General features: G+C 46.6%; 1 protein-coding gene across 1 annotated transcript in view; it reads right to left on the bottom strand.

Annotated features, from left to right (window-relative positions):
- Positions 1 to 16,838, bottom strand: part of Epb41l2 (erythrocyte membrane protein band 4.1 like 2) — a 162,922-nt gene that overhangs the window by 75,926 nt on the left and 70,158 nt on the right. The window lies entirely within an intron of this gene.

The following is a 16,838-nucleotide window of genomic DNA, read 5'->3' as shown; positions in this document are numbered from 1 at the left end:
AGTATTTTAAAAACTACTTTTAAATGCTGGATGCTTAATAGCAGTAATATCTTACTGAAACAAGATTGTACTAATATTTTGCTTTCCAGTGTTATATCCTGATTCTCCTGCACTTTTCAAAAAGTTAAGCTTCTAAGAAAATTAAAGCCAAAATCAGAACTCCAAGCCTCTACCCTACCCAATCTCAATCAATCAATCAATCTCTCTCTCTCCCCCCCTCCGTTCCTCCCTCCCTCTCTCCTTCCCTCCCTGTGTGTGTGTGTGTGTGTGTGTGTGTGTGTGTGTGTGTGTCTGTGTGTCTGTGTGTCTGTGTAAAAAGTAAAGGTCCTAATCCAAAGTAAAAATTAGGGAAAATATACCTAATGACTTATTCCCTCACAACTAATGAAACAAAACTGATCCAATCTAAAAATAACTGGCAGCCTAAACTTTATACAAGCAGAGAGGGCTCCTTAAGCATAGCAGACAGGAGGCACAGGGAGCCAGCCCAAGCTCCCTGATCCCCTCCCCCTCATGGTTGTTATCCCATAGCGTTCTGAGTGCTGATGCCCTAGTTTCTTAAAGGGTACAAATACCAACAGCTTTAAAAGGAAACTAAAGCACAAATGTTTTAAAGCAGAGTCACAAACCACACAGGTGACCCTGTGAAAACACACTGTGTCAATATACTAGAATGTGGTTTAGTCATGAGAAGAACACTCTAACACATGCTCTCTCACATGGGCACATACTGAAATCAGGCGCTTCCAGAGCTCTGGAGCCTTACGTACTAATGTGATAAGATTCTTGTTTCAACAGCCCAGCCTGACTGTAGGGTCTAAAATGGGACAGAAGCAGAAAGACAGCTGGCAGGTGGTTGCAAAAATCCAGGCATGGTTCATTTATTAAGGCCTAAGCAATCAAGAAGAGAGTAAGAAATGAATCTCATGGGGTTGGGGATTTAGCTCAGTGGTAGAGCGCTTGCCTAGGGAAGCGCAAGGCCCTGTTGGTCCCCAGCTCCGGGGGGGGAGAGAAATGAATCTCATGAAAAAGACACAAACTATCCTGACCATGGAAAGAGAGAAAAAGAATCTTGGAAAGTTGGGGAAGTTAACTGTGGAAACAGGATATCCAGGAAGATGGGTCTAGCCAAGACAGAGAACTTGACTTTAAGTTTCCTGTGACTGCCAGGTTTGTAAAGATGTCTAGCTGGCCAGTAGAGAAAACAGGCTTTGAAAGAGTGCACTAGGGACAGCACTTGGGAGCTGTGATCACCTAGGGACCCAGTTATGCTCAGTACTAGGGGACTCCACAGAGTCCTCACTACTACCTACAGAAGGAAGACAGGAAAGGCCTGGGAGCCAGGAGAGAGAGAGTGAAACGGCAGAGCAGAGGACTGACTGACTGTCTCTGAGCGCAGTACTACAAAGGAAGACAGAGTTAACTACCAAACCCATGGGTCTTCCCATTCTCAGGTATTTACAATTCAAAACACCCACCAACAGGAAGGGAGATACAACTGGATCTATAATGCCCAGAAAATGTCTTCCTTCAAACTATTTAAGATGACTATACATACATTAGTCACATAAAACCAAAGCTGATTTCTAGCATACACTTTCTAAATTACATCTTGAGAAGTGAATAAATATCTAGGTAAAATTAAAAGAGAAACGCCCCACACTTGTAACCAAGATAAGCTGGCAGCTAAGTACTGGGCCACAAGAGACGGGGGGAACAAGCACCTGACGGTATGGTCAAAACATTCAGAAAGCAGTGAAATATAAAACTGAGGTCCACTGTCGTGTTAACAAACCAATACCTGTGCACATTTCACTCAGGAGGACCCACTGTGCTGGCTTTGGGAACAGCCGCCAGAGTGCGAGGGCAGTTGGCCTCAGAGGCTGGCACTATTACAAGGTGTGACTCTGTTGCCGGAAGTGTGTTGCTGTGGGGGCAGGCTTGAGGTCTCCTTGCTCAAGCTTGGTCCAGTGTGGCACAGAGTGTCTCCTTGCTGCCTATGGATCTATATGAAGACCTCTCAGTTCCTTCTCCAGCACGTCTGCCTGTTCACCATGCTTCTTGCCATGATGTCCGTAAACTAAACCTCTGAAACTGTACGCCAGCCTCGATTAAATGTGTTCCTTTATAAGAATCGCTATGGTCATGGTGTCTCTTCACAGCAACAAAACAATGACTGAAACAAAAACCAGCAGCTCACTGTGTCCCACAGTGTGCACTTTCTGTTCTTTAAAACATCCATGAATGGATCACAAAACTCTTGCTTTACAAAAGATCCGTGTCAGTGTGTGGAAATGATTATAGAACATGCTTTAAGTGTGTTCTCTCCATAAGTAGCTCTACCCCACAAAAACTTATCACATTGTATTTGAAAGTCATTGCTTGGCCATGTGATCAAAAGCTAAAGAACAGAAGCTGAGACAAACTGCTAATGTGGAAATACAGAGTGCAAGTGAACCAAGCAGAGCTGCCCCCCACACTGCACCAGTGACCCCTGTCCACACCCCAGAGCTGCCCCTCACACTGCATCAGTGACCTCTGTCCACACCCCAGAGCTGGCCTCACACTGCATCAGTGACCTCTGTCCACACCCCGGAGCTGGCCCACATCACTCATTCGCTCGGCTGCTATAAACAGAAAGCAATGGACAGAGCTTACTGAGCTGTGGAGAGTCAGCATGAAGGTAGACGTAACTATGTAAACAAGCTTGTTCTTAAAACAGTTCAACCCACTCCACTCTGCTTACAAGATGACCGCTTAAACAAATCTCTGCATCAGGAGAGCGTGACTGCCACATGTGCTCACCATAATCACCATACTTGTAACTCTCGCATTCAGATGTGGAGAGGCCTCCGCCCAGAAAAATGAAGACCCGGTGCCATGTGGTGTGCTTCCAAAAAAGGAAATCGGGGTTGTGAACTCCTTGAAGGCATGGCTCTTTCTTTCATGCACAGCAGGAGCATCTAGACTGGTCCTCTGAAGGTGGCAATCGCTATTCAGAAAATACTATTTTCTGGGCATTGTGAAACTCTAAGTATCTAGTTCATGTAAACTGGGAGGTGGCGGCTCAGTCCCCATACTTGGGAGGCAGAGTGGATTTCTGAATCTGAGGCCAGCCTGAAGTACAGAGTAGGCTCCCCGATATCCAGGGCTATACACACAAACTCTGTCTCAAAAAACAGAAACCAAGAAACAAGCAAAATCTGGTCCGATATCCTCATTTTATCAGCAAGGGAAAAGATTGAGCAAGCAGGATGTGCTCAAGGCAGCAAAGCCTAACGAGCAAAGACAAAACCAGACTAACGTTTCTCAAACTATATAGCGCTCATTAATCTTTAATTAGAACCGCCCAACTCTATCATTAGTAGTATAGTTATATAATATACTAAGTAAAGATTTCTCTACTTATCAACAACCAAAAGAACAAGCAGCCCATTAGATGCTGGTCTGACACAATTGCCATGTTGGCATTCTCCAACTGGGGCCGATGAAAGTGTCTACTGTTGTGACAGCTCCAGGGGAGAAAGCATACACCACTGAACAAGCAATCAAGCAGAAAACTATCAACAGAGCCCAGTGATGGTTAGTAGAAATGACATTTAAAACAAATAACAACAACAACAACGACAACAAAACACTCTTTATGTCCTTGTGGTTTAAAAAAAAAAAACATTTACACCAAGTTGTTGCTGCTATGCCAGCTTAAACCATCTACTATACACCTGCTGTTTAAAACACAGGCTAGTCATCAGCACTACACAAAACAGACAGCCACTTCGGAAAAATGTCCAGGGTCAGTGCTAATGGCGGCTCCAGGTGTCTCCTCCAGGCCGTAAGGAGGGCTATTGGCTCCCTCCCTGTGCTAAGACCAGAAGCAACCCATTTCTCCTACCACAACATAAAGAAGTATTCAAGGAGCCAAGATTAACAAAAGGGGAACAGGGACATTTTTAAACTTCAACACTAGTGGTAATAGGCTGCAGGATTTTTTTTTTCCCACTCTGAGAAACAGAAACAAAACTCTTCTACAAATAGCCATGAATATAAAAATATATTGACAATGTGTAGACAGTTCTAATTCAGCTGTTTTCTAGAGCTAACAAAATTAATACTCATCTGCCATGTTCGTGACAACCTAAGAGATGAGTAAAGAACCTTGCTAACACCCACAACTGCCCACTTGTTCATCTCCCCAAACTGCCCACAGCCAGAGAGAAGGTCTTTTTAATACCCCGGATCTTCCATTAAAACAGACAGATGATTCAGCAGCTACCCAGTTCTACTGAGGAAGCAACGGGTGATGCTTCTCACATATACTAAACAGTAAAGAGGAAGAAAGATGGGAGAGCAAAGGGGAAGGGGGAAAGGGAAGATAAACATGAAAGAGGAATAAAAACAGGCTGACAACATGGCTGCGAGGACTGATGTATACAGTTCACTAGTGGAAAGTGTGCTTAGCGTGAGGGAGGAGGGGGAGGGAAGGAGGAGGAGGGAAGATGGAGGAGGGAGGAGGAAGAGTCTTTGTAGCTTTGTTTCTCCTGAGCATGAGATGGTCTAGAAATGCTATGCCCGCTATCCACAAAGTGTAAATATTCTAAAAGAAATGATTGGTCAGCGCACGGCCTCTGCGAAATGGCATCGATGTAAAAATGCTTACTGCTTCTATAAAGACGTAAACTAACATCTGCTTGATATTAAGACCACACACTGAAAAGACATGAGCTACAAACTGCCCTTTGCTAGTTCCAGGATAGGCTAGATCGGGTTACATCCAGAGCACCGAGTTTCCCTGTTTCTTTTTTAACAAATCCCATGTTTTGATCAGTCTCTGTTGCCTAACTCGTGTATGGACATTCACGATGGGTCCCAGGGCAGACTCTGTTGGTTAACAGCAGCCCCGCGGTCTCCCTTTCTCTGTGAAGAAGACATGCATTCATCCATTCTCGTGTTCCCAGGAAAAGATTCCTCCTCTACGAGGCTCTGAACACTGTAGCAAGGTTGTAATCATCTCCAATCCACCGGGAAGAAAGCCTGAGGAGGAGTCGGCTCAGGACACAGAGTGCTGAGGGGAATTACAGAAAAGAGGACCTCCCCATCACGCCAGACCAGTCGGGTCCCATTTTCTGTGACATAACATAACATGCTCTCCTGAATGATTGCCAAAAGGCATTCAGAAGTTGACATGGCTAAAGGTGACCATGGAGCTGAAACTTAAAAGGCAGTCAGCTGCTTGCAGTCCTGGTGAGAGAAATGTACCTGAAGGCCAAGCAGGAGCTCATCTATGACCTCGACAGACAGGAAGCTGAACCAAGGGAAGAGGTCAGTCCAACTCTCATCTGGGCTATTTAAAAAGAAAAGGGAAACACAGCTACAAATTTACAGCAGAGGTACCCCTTAGTCACATGATCACTGAGCATGCCTACTGATAGAGTTGCGTTTGAATACCGATGTGCTGAAGACTATCTGCCACAGACACCCGAGAAATCAATTTGTGAATAGCTATATCCCAGGGAAGAGCATGATGGTACAAACCTCTTATCGAAGCCCTGGGGAGGTAGACACAGGCAGGTCTTATGAGTTTGAGGCCAGCCTGCTCTACATTGTGAGTTCCAGGCCAGCCAGAGCTACCAGAGAGACCCTATCTTAAAAAGCAGAAAGCTATCACAATCCCAAATATGTATTTTAAATCAACAGTCTCACTAACCTAAATTTTAGTTTGAAAGCATAGTATGTGAAAGAAATAACATTCACGTGCACACATGTATCTACTTGTATACTAGGAGACTAAACTAGCTGGTTTTGTATGTCAACCTGACACGAGCTGAAGTTATCACAGAGAAAGGAGCCTCAGTTGAGGAAATGCCTCCATGAGACCCAGCTCTAAGGCATTTTCTCAACTAGTGGTCAAGGGGGAAGAACCCAGCCCATTGTGGATGGTGCCGTCCCTGGGCTGGTAGTCTTAGGTTCTATAAGACAGCAAGCTGAGCAAGCCAGGGGAAGAAAGCCAGCAAGAAACGTCCCTCCATGGCCTCTGCATCAGCTCCCAATTCCAGAACTGCTTGAGTTGCAGTCCGGACTTCCACTGGTGGTGAACAGCAACGTGGAAGTGTAAGCTGAATAAACCCTTTCCTCCCCAACTTGCTTCTTGGCCATGATGATTGTGCAGGAGTAGAAGCCCTGACTACAACAGAGACAAACAATAAATGTTCACATGCACATTGTAGCTACGTGTATACTAGGGAGCAATCCGGAGACTCTCCAAGAGTAACCGAGTGTGGGAAGTGAGAGAGTGAGGTGCAGTGCAGGAGAAAGGAGTTCTCACTGAGCCAACATGCCAATGAGATGAAGTACTTCCCCACTGCATGAGGACAGGTTTACACACTGAGAGCGCAGCAGAGCCACCCTGCCCTGTCCCCCAGCTCCAAACATAGAAACAGCGTGAGTACAGACAGCTTCCGGGCCACTCCAACTCAGAAGCACGAAACTGACTTCCTAGCGAATGGAGTTTAATGCCATCTCTATAATGCTCAAAGTAACTGATTTTTGCTAGTCTACTTGAAATATTCCACAAATTAACCTCATCTCACATAGACTGTTTAAAAACCTATGCGTTTAGAATAGTAGTCCCTTTTTTTATAAAAGTATTTTCATGGGCCTTCAAGATGGCTGAGTAGGTAGAGGCCTTGCCACAAGCCTGCTGTGCACTTGAACCTAGGACTCACCCATGCTCCTTGGCACGCTGCACACACACCTTATACACTCACGTAAATGCAATAAAAAGTAAAACTTATTCTCGGTTCTATATTTAAAATGAGAGGCTGGAGCTCCTGAGAAAGCCTTGCTTGTTCCTTTACCCTTCCAACCTCAGGGCAGAGGAGAAGTATTGTCTTCGACAGAACGGTGTGGTGCAGGGAAGCTGACTGATCACTGCTACCGTGTGTTGAAGGAAGGACAGCATGGCGTGCACCACTTCTCTGAAAGCAGAGGGTCTTTTTTAAAGGGAAGATAAAGCAAAAAGGGAAGGTGGGTGTAAGACAGTCACGTGTCAGTGCTCCTGATCCCTTCTGGCACCTTCCTCTTCATCTGTTGGAAAAGCAGCAGCAAGTTGGCCTCATAAGCACAGAGATGTCACACTTCCTGTCCACACCTCCTCTCTGGCCACATCTGCTACCCTGCGCCCATAAAGAGGGACATTTTTGTGAGATGAGTAAAACTTCATGTTCCCAGCGCAAATGCCATACATCCGGTGGCTTCTCAATAATACTTTTACGTTGTTCCTACTAGCTAGGGAACATTTATTAGATCCTCATCAAATATACTAACGGCTTCTCAGAGCAGGGTCAGAACCATGACTCCTCGTGAGTTTAACAGACACCGTGAAACGCACTTTTCCTGAGCTCACTACAGCTACCCCCTCCATAGGATGCTCATGCAACTGGAACGCTCGAACTTGGCATCAAGTGCTAATCAATAACCGGTTACCTTTTCCTGCCTAAATAAACTTAGTCCTTCGGCAACAAAGTAACAGCTGGATTTCTACAGGCTCTTCCCAAAGAAGCTAAAGACAAAGCCACCAAGGTTAACTGCATGGGATAAACACACGGGCTGCAGACGCTGCATTTTAATGGGTCATAAGACAAAAGCTTGTCAAAGTTAATCAATGTCCCAGACTATGACAAGTCTACCAAGCTGGGGCCTGCTTTCAAATCCTCTTCTGTGTAAGCCCCGGAATGCTGTAATATAAACATGCATGCTCTCGGGGAGGGGGGGGTACGGTCCCTCATTACAGCAGGGCAGTCCCTGTGGTGTTAACAGAGCCACAGAGATCACCAGCCGGTCACTGCGTACCACTTTCTACTGTTAGGGAGTAGCGATAAAACCAGTTTGAGGTTTCTCTTCATTTTTAAAGGAAAAGTACTGGATGAGTAAATCAGATAAAGGTAAAACAAAACTTACCTAATCCCATATAAATGTCAGAATCTAAGCAACAGAAGGAATTCCCTCAGTATGGCCAAACTAAGTGTTTGGAAACAAAAGACAGCATTATGAAAAGAGCATATAGCTCTTGACAACAGCAACTGCAGAGGCTGGAACTGTGGGAGTTCCTAGTTCCCATCTCTAGGAGCTAAAGAACAATTCCTTTTCCAGATACATTAGGGGGGAAATTCTGTAAATTAGTACTACAGTGAGATTTTTCACCCTTCAATGTGGAAAAAAAAAAAAAAAAACCCAACAACTATGCAACTATGCATTGCCTTCAGAGCCATTAGGAAAGAACCGAGCCTCCTATGGTTCCTCAGACAGGAGGTGTCAAACAAAGTAGAAGGTGAGGGAGCAGGACGACAGGTGGCTAACAAACCAGCCCACTGCTCCCCAGGTCCCATCCGAAAGGCTACTTGTGTTAGATAACCGCACAGACTCAACGTTTGCCTAGAAAAGTGCAAATGACTGGTCTGAACAGGATTCGGGCCACTAAAAAAACACCTATGTATGCAGTCTCAGTCTGCCTGTCTGTCTGTCTCCTCCACACACACACACACACACACACACACACACACACACACACACACACACACACACACACACACACCTTTGAAAGGGGCTTACAGCAAATGTAACAGCACAACATTCTCTTACCAGAGTATGCATACCCGACTCCCATCTACTCGGTGCACTGGCGGACCCCACACTGCCAACCCCCTGGACTAATAAGCACACTTTCAACAACAAACTTCCTTTCACAAGCAGAAACAAGCAGCAAGTACCAAGTGCTCCAGCAGAACTCTCCTGGACACACATACGCAAGCAGCATCGAGGTCCACCGCCAGCTGCCTCCTGTTTCCCGTCATTGGAAGGCTGTGGAGAGCCGATGGAGAGCCAGCTCCTAGAGCTTAGTGAGCAGGCCCCACCCTAGGGGACCCTGCTGGAGAAGGGCATGCTCAGTAGAAAAGCTCAGCTTGCTTCCAAGTCACCTCATTCCTCAGCTAGAAAACTCATGTGGCCCAAAGCGCTTCCTGCTGCCTTCCCATGCAGTTAACTACATGAAGACTGCCTCAGTGACAAACTCCCATTCTGGAACTGCCATTGTCATGACTGAAACCATTACTAAGAATGCCTTACATTTTACATTGTATTTACTTGCTTAGAGAGGGAGAGAGGAAGAGAGGGAGGGTGGCATGGAGGGAGGGACAGAGAGACAGAGAACAACTGCAAGTCAGTCCTTCTCTCATGTGGGTCCAGAAATCAAACTCAGGCCATCAGGCTTGGCGGCACTGAGCCAGCTCAGAGGTCCCATCAGTTTGATGGCAGTAATTTTTGTTCCCCTCAAGAGCCAAAGACTCTAACATTAGGCACGAGAAAGTCTTCTGAGCTGTTGTTAATAAGGCTGTCCAAGAAACTCACAGAACACCCTAAGTTCCTGCTGTTGCCTGTGGTTGTCCCCTAAAGGTGGAAGTAAATCTGCACTGGTGACACACTGCAGATACAGGGCCAACAGGACTTTGCTTGGATATAGCAAGGTCTGAAAAGTTTGAAGAGAGTATTTTCCAATCAGAAGGGAAGCATTTTAGATATTTCAATAACCAAGATTTCACCTGTACCAAATGGCCAAGAAAGAATGTTTTCTTCATGAGAAGACGTACTCAAGGTAAGATTTTGTAGCAGCTCCAAAAAGATTCCTCTGTCAAACTACACAATGTAACCGTTAGTGTTGCTCTACACAGCGAAAGCAGGCTATCCCCAGTTTTTCCTGCACAATGAGAGAGCCATTTGCTGAGATCCTCAGTAGAACCCGTTTCATTTTTAATTTAGAGTATAACCCTTTATTCATAAATTTTAACTATAAACCTACTTTAAACTTACTTACACTTACTTATTCTGTACATTAGAATCATATACAAGTACGCGCACCACGGTGAGCGTGTAAAGGTCTGAGGAAACTTATAGGAGCTAGTTAGTGTGTTCTCTCTCTCCTCTCTCTCTCTCTCTCTCCCCACTGAGTCTCAGAGTCTCAGCCTGAACTTAGGTATTCAGACTTGCCAAAAAGTACCTTACCCACTGAGCATCTCACAAGCTCTTAAAACACATTTTAATAAATATTGGTCATACAAATTTATTACGTATACAGTTTCAGACTTTTTCTAAAACATACTGCTCTGTGGAATAAAGAAACCCAGCAGCCACTGGCCTACAGCACTAACACCAGTGACCTAGGCATTAGCCAGCAGGTCTCCAAGCCCTAGCTCAAACATCTACAACACCTGCATGTCCTTCTTTTCTTTACCCTAGCTGTGGGGTAAGAAACATGTCCCCCTACAATCTGCACTCTGTGGTTGGAGGCTTTAGGATCTAACAAATTTGGAACGAGATTGGGGCGAGGGGTCCTGATGATAAAGGTAATGGGCCTAGAAGAACTTAGACCACAGCCACCTAACTATAACCCACAAGGTCTTACTAGGAATGCCGCTGCCAATTCCAGTCTGGACGTGCAACCTCCAGAGCTGTGGGAGGGATGGCGAGCTTCTGACATTTCAGCCAGCCAGTCTGTGATGTTTTGTTACTGCAGTCTGACCCCTCACAGCCATGGAAGCCATGGCTACTACTCAGCTTCTGAAGCTTCAAACTGAAGACCCCATTCATGAGACCCCTGAGCCAACCGCACGGCTGGAGAGATGGAGAGAACTAAGCGGCCGTGCATCTATTGAGGCTCCAGGATGTGGAAATAAACCCAAAGATACTAAGTGTGCTCCTGCACCCATGCGTCCATGCAGACGAAGGCCAAAACTACACTGGAGCCTGCTTCAAAGCAGGCTCCTTTCCGTCTCTGTCATCAACACCCTGGGTTTCTAGATTATCAAACTGCACCCAGGGCGAAACAGCCTGGGCAGCTTAGCCACTAGGTTGTCGGCAGAGAATTCACCAATGTCCAACACCATGTAAACCACTTATTTCTGAAAAGATTCTGAAACAACTCAAAGTACACAAGCTGAAACACGGCTTGCATTCTGTTGACACGCACTTGTATGTGTTACATGCGTCTTCAGAAGAACATTTTTAAACTCTGTATTTTTAATGCTGTACCATCATTATCATAAAACTAAAATAAGAAAGTTTCTCCTTAAAATGTGGTTTGTATAACTAGTCAAGAGAACTGTTTGTACAATTGTCGGGTAGAAAACATTATCCTTCATTTGTGAATAAGAGTCTATAGAGATTTTAATCTTAAACCTGGGGGGGGGGACTCAATAACCCTGGAAAGGGCAAACTCAGGTAGCTGTGGTATCATGAAAGCACCAGGAGCATTCTGTGAGTCTTCCTTAGGAAGTGAACATCACCTGCCAAACCAGGGGACACACGGACAACACAATTTCCTAGCAGAGCCCTGAAACCACACGGAAAGCCTGTCTCACCCCAAATAAGCCCCCTCCCTCCTAAGACAATTGGGCTGACTGGGACACGACATTCCCACCCACCAACCATCTTGTGAGACTGTACACCTCCACCACGACCCCACTATGGACGAGTTTCCTGACTCTTTAAATGGATGTTCATTTTCTAAAAGGCTATTGTGTCTTAGGACAGTGGCTCCTGGTCCACTAAGCTGGGGTCAACAGAAGACAGAGGCAGGACAGGGAGAACACCTGCGGTTCCAGGAGCTCCTGGGCTCCAGTGTGCACACTGTCTGTGGACCACACAGCATCGCTTAATGTCTTTCAGGCTCGGAATACAGACTGATCTGTAGATGAGTCATCTGTCCTGGCATCATCATGCACACATGTTCAATTGTATTCCTTAAAATGCAGCATTCTACAGATTTGTAGGAAAAAATGCACGATATGACTTGGCTTTTTCAAGTGATACAGAGACAAAGTGGGGCGAGTACAAGGGAAAGGAGAAAGCAATAAAGGGGTAGGGACCACAGCTCTGTGGAAGAGAGCTTTCTTAACATGCACAGGGAGATACGTTCAGTTCCCAAATACCAGCACGCACACACACACACACACACACACACACACACACACACACACACAAACACACCGCAAAATAAGATGGTGGTTCAAATATCTTAATTAAAAAGTTACTGCTTTGAAGTATCAAAAAGTATTCTGACAAAGCTCTTAACAAAAAAATAAATAAATAAAAGACTATAGCATAGCAGAAGTATGCAACTGGACTAATGTCAAAATTCAGCAACGGTGTCTGTTTTCCACTCTACTCTGTGACTGTCAGAAGCCAAAAGAACCACCGACTGTCAGTGACCTTAATCTGCTGAAGGCACGGTGGGCGGCACCTAGACCTGGAGGATCCCTCAGTCTATAGAATGAATAATAATGAGCTGAGAAAGGGGGCTGCTGGGAGCAGAGACAACAGACTGATGTCCTCACGGCTAGCTGAAGCAGAGAGGACGGACTTTCTAGGTTCAGGTAAACCAATTAGTTACTGTAAATGGCTTTCAAATCTGGCCCTTTCGGAGCTCACTTTGAAGGTGTGACACCTAGCAGACTCCACTCTGATTTGCTTGGGTGGGGGGCGGGGGGGTGTCTGCTGAAGCCAGAGGAGAGGCATTCTCCCAACCAACAGTGCCTAAAATTTTTATTTGAAATGCTTAAGAAGCATTTGCTGAATGCCTCCTTGCTATCAGCCCACATACAGGGAATTTAAGTACAGCAGGAGAGAGACACACAATCAGATCATTAGGCCACTTGTGATAAGAAATGTAGGTACAGAAAAGATGCAGAAACCACCAACTCCCCTGGGACACGCTCTGCAGTGAACAGAGGCCACAGTTAGGTAGTAACAATTCCCGGGCTGCCTTAAAGGTGAACAAGCAAAATAAGATGAATTCACCACAGAGAACAGTACCAAGGGGTAGACAAAGGCTCTGCTAGCCACTGCGCCGTACTCTACAAGGCGACGCAGCAAAACGGGGCTTTACAGAATCAAAGCCGAGGCCAAAGCTGGCCTCACTATCCATGCACCTTGCCACAGTCCTTAACAGATGGAGAGCCCGAAGCCCACTAGGGCACTGTCTGGACTGCACAGTGAGCCAGCAGCAGGTCTAACCGAGATACACAGCAGATTCTGAGTCACACCCCGAGGCCTCGCCCATACTGCAGCATGCCCTGCCCAGGAAGAGAAGGGAAAGGAAGACAAAACTAAAGCAAACAGAAAGGAGGCCTTTACTGTAACCGAATGCCAAGAAGCGCAGACTAAAGCACTTCTCAGCCGGCTCCAACTTCTGTACTTCAGAAAAGCCAGTACCTCCCAAGGACTGCCTTCCCAAGGGCCACTGCTACAAACTTACCTCTTCAGGCTAAAGCGGAGGCTAGTGGCCAGGAGCATTTACCAAGCCTGTGGAGGGCTGGGGTCCATTCCCAGCCTACAGGGCAGCGCACAGTTGTGACTCCATTCCAGGGGTCCCAGCACCTTTTCCTCGGACACTTACATACACGCAGGCGAAACACTCCTAACTGTCTATCTATTTCACCTGGGAGAACATTAAACTTACACTCAAACCACTGAAATAGAATTCTCCCACTGCCCTTACCTACGTCTACAGAACGAAGGGATCGGCCATGAAGGCTTTAGCAGGCTGGCATTAGATCGGTAGAGAATGACCACAGTTGCTGTCAGTGAGGTGCTAACACTGCCAGAAGGCAAGAGACTAGCAAAAGCCTTCGACGGTCAGAATTGTCAGCGTCTTTCTCTGGCTGAATGCGTCCAATATTAATTTCATTTTTAAAAAAGATATTCAAATATAATAATCTGTGTAACCAAGCTGATTTGTTTATTTTTTTCTCAATATGCAAAATGCAAACTAACCCACCTCCTGCAGTTCTCTTCAAATCTCTCCTCGTCTGGCTAACAGCCATCACTGGGGATGAAGATGCCGTGAGGAGGAAGCCCTGAGGCTGGGCCCACAGCGTCCACACAGGGCTGCTCTTAGTGCAGTGCAGCTGTAAGCCTGGCAGTGTGGGGGAGGGCCAAGAGAAGATGGGCAGCTCCTTGAGGCTCACTGACAAACAGGCCTAAGCTGTCAGTAAGCTCCAGCTTCAGAGAGTCTTGACAAATAATGAAGAGAGCAACCAAGAAGGACATCCAATGACAATGCTGGCCTCACCGGGCACACACATGTGCACAAACCCACACACAATGTTCACCCATTCACAAAGCACATAGACATCCCTCACCCTTTAGCTACCGTTAACATAAAGAGGCCACATGGTCCAGTGATTGCTGCCAAGCCTGGCAACTGAAATTCAATGCCTGGGACTCCTGGGGCCGTCCTCAGACCTTTGTCCTCATTCCTGTCCACACACAATGCAAACAAGTTGTAAGACAAGCATCAAGTTATGCACAGCAGAACACTGATTGCTTCTATTAGAAACATGAAGGTGTGACCTGAGGGGCAGTGCCTGGCGTTCAGTCCAGCACAGCCTGGGAGGTGCACCCCTGAGCTCAGTCTACCTCTCGGCACTTCTGCTGCTGATGTCCTTCTGGAGGTCGCCGGCTCCCAACCGCAGCTTCACTAGCATCCTACCTGGACCTCCATGGTAACCTGAGCAAGAATGCACTGTCAACCCAGTGCCCTCCGTCCGACACTCGAGTGTGCTAGCAGGCCTGTACGCTGGTCATTACTTTTGCCTAGGAGATCTCCAGTCCCTGGCTGTGTGGGAGGAGGACAGGAGTACACAGCCGCAAGCATGATAAGGGAAGCACAGACAACTCCACAGTGACGACCGGTGCGGGAGAAGGCTCCCAAGGTGACCTTGAAGGATAAGGAGCATCCTGGCCGAGCAGAGGATCTGTGGGCGTAAGTACATTCCAGACTGTGGGAACAGTGAGGAAGAGCCCGGGACGTTAAAGATAAATGTGCTGTTGAGAACGGGGAGTACCTCATCGGCCTGGAACATGGGGTGGGGAGTGGAGATGGGAAAACGGAAGCAACAGCCAAACAATGCACGGTCAGTACTGAACTCAGATGTTCTCACTCAACCCTGTAGGCGATGGAAAATAATATTAACTCCGTGTCTCTGGAAGACTGCTCTGGCAGACATTTGAGAACAAGTGATACAATGAAAGGAAGCTGATATAATGCTCGCCCCAACAATCCCTGACAGGGCAACCGAAGTACAAACAGAGAGGTGGGGTGCAGAACTGTTTGGTGAGCAAGCAGACACGACTGGATAGTAAGCTCAGCTGTGGGAGGAAAGAAGAGCAGAGCTCCTAGGCTGCTTGAAGTCAAAAGCCAAATAGGAATACTGCGGGCCTAGAGAAACTTCCGAAAGGACCAGGAAATAAGAACAAGGGGATCAAATCTGCCTGGATGGTACTTGGACTCAAGTGCCTACATACGACTCAACCGAAAAGGCTGGGTGTGATGGGACGGCAGAGGCTCCTAGGTCGGTAGGCAGTATCAGAGTGGGTAGAGCTCCCCGGGGCAAAGGGGACAAGGAAGACACTCCCAATGAACTTTTAAGGAGCCTCATGGAGCAGTGCAAGGTCCGTCCGAATGGGGGAGGCATCCAGACTCACGCAGGACGGCAGCTGCAGGGACCCACGAGGTTAAGGGTGCTAGGAAAGTGTGGTGCAGGAGGGAGAGGTAAGCAGGCCTCGAGCTCTGACAGCCAGCACCGAGGAAGAGGTAGGGAGGCAGCAGCTACCACACGCTTCACAGCTGAGAGGATGACAACACACTCCACTTACGTAACTTTAAAGCACGTCTTAGAAAAGAGGGGGAGAAATCTCTTCTAATGAGTGACGATTCCCCCAGAATGCATGTAAATAAACAGGAAGTGCAGAACCCGTTAGGCTAAACAATTTCCAATGAGAAGGCATTGTTTCCTTCTGTTTTTTTAACTTCTCAATGTTTGGAATTTCCTGTATAATCTTTCATCTTCTGATATATAAGCGTGATCTGTAAATCGGTACTTAGTAACCTACCACGAGGAACACGACCAAACGAGTGTCAACGTGCCTGTCTGTATGATGCAGAACTGAGAAACTCACCACTAAAGCTAAGTCTAAGGGCGGGCGACTTGTTCTCATCAGTGTTTGCCAAGGGCCCGACTAAACTGATTTTACAAGGCAGAGACTACAACTGTGATCCCCATTCTGAAACTGAGAGGCCTGTGTCTACTACAAGCTCAGTCACGAGACAAACCAATGAACCCCAGCAGCACCGACAGGCCCCATAAGCACATGTGAGGTGATGAACAGTACTCCCTTTACAGAGCAGAACCCTTTCCAGGGCGGGCTTTAAGATGTCTGACAGGGCACACAGATCCTAACTCTGGAGCAGAACCAAACAGCACAGCTGCAGGACATCTTCCCCGATGCTGTAAGCGACTCAATCGCAGCTCTCCCCTGTCAGAAGAGCCTATAAAAGCCAGAAGCAGGACTGGTTCCCCTACAAACTGCTTAGAGGAACTGCACCTTCCTGATGCAAACTTTAGGGGAAAAACTAATAGACACAAGACAGTTACTTTACCTTAAAACGGAACCATGAAAACCTGAGAAAAGTCCCCAACTGAACCAGAACGAAGCAGATACACGTGCATCTACAGAGCTGCAGCCACCATCACCGCCACAGGGAGCTTAGAGCCACAGTGGCAGAAGTCTGAGAAGCTTCTAAGGAGTAGTAATAATAAATAATCTGTATTCATATGAAGAGTATTTATCCTGACAACATATTTATGGCATGTGGCTATTCCATAACAGCTAAGACTAAGAAAAAGCTATCCTAAAACCACTGAAATAATACCAAGACAGGCTCCAGCAGCCCAATGGGCACCTCCTGACACCACCGCTCCCACAGCAACAACAGATTCCCCTAGTCA

Source organism: Rattus rattus, chromosome 2, assembly GCF_011064425.1.
Source record: "Rattus rattus isolate New Zealand chromosome 2, Rrattus_CSIRO_v1, whole genome shotgun sequence".
In the NCBI taxonomy this organism is placed as follows: domain Eukaryota; kingdom Metazoa; phylum Chordata; class Mammalia; order Rodentia; family Muridae; genus Rattus; species Rattus rattus.
This window is presented reverse-complemented; position numbering and strand designations above follow the sequence as displayed.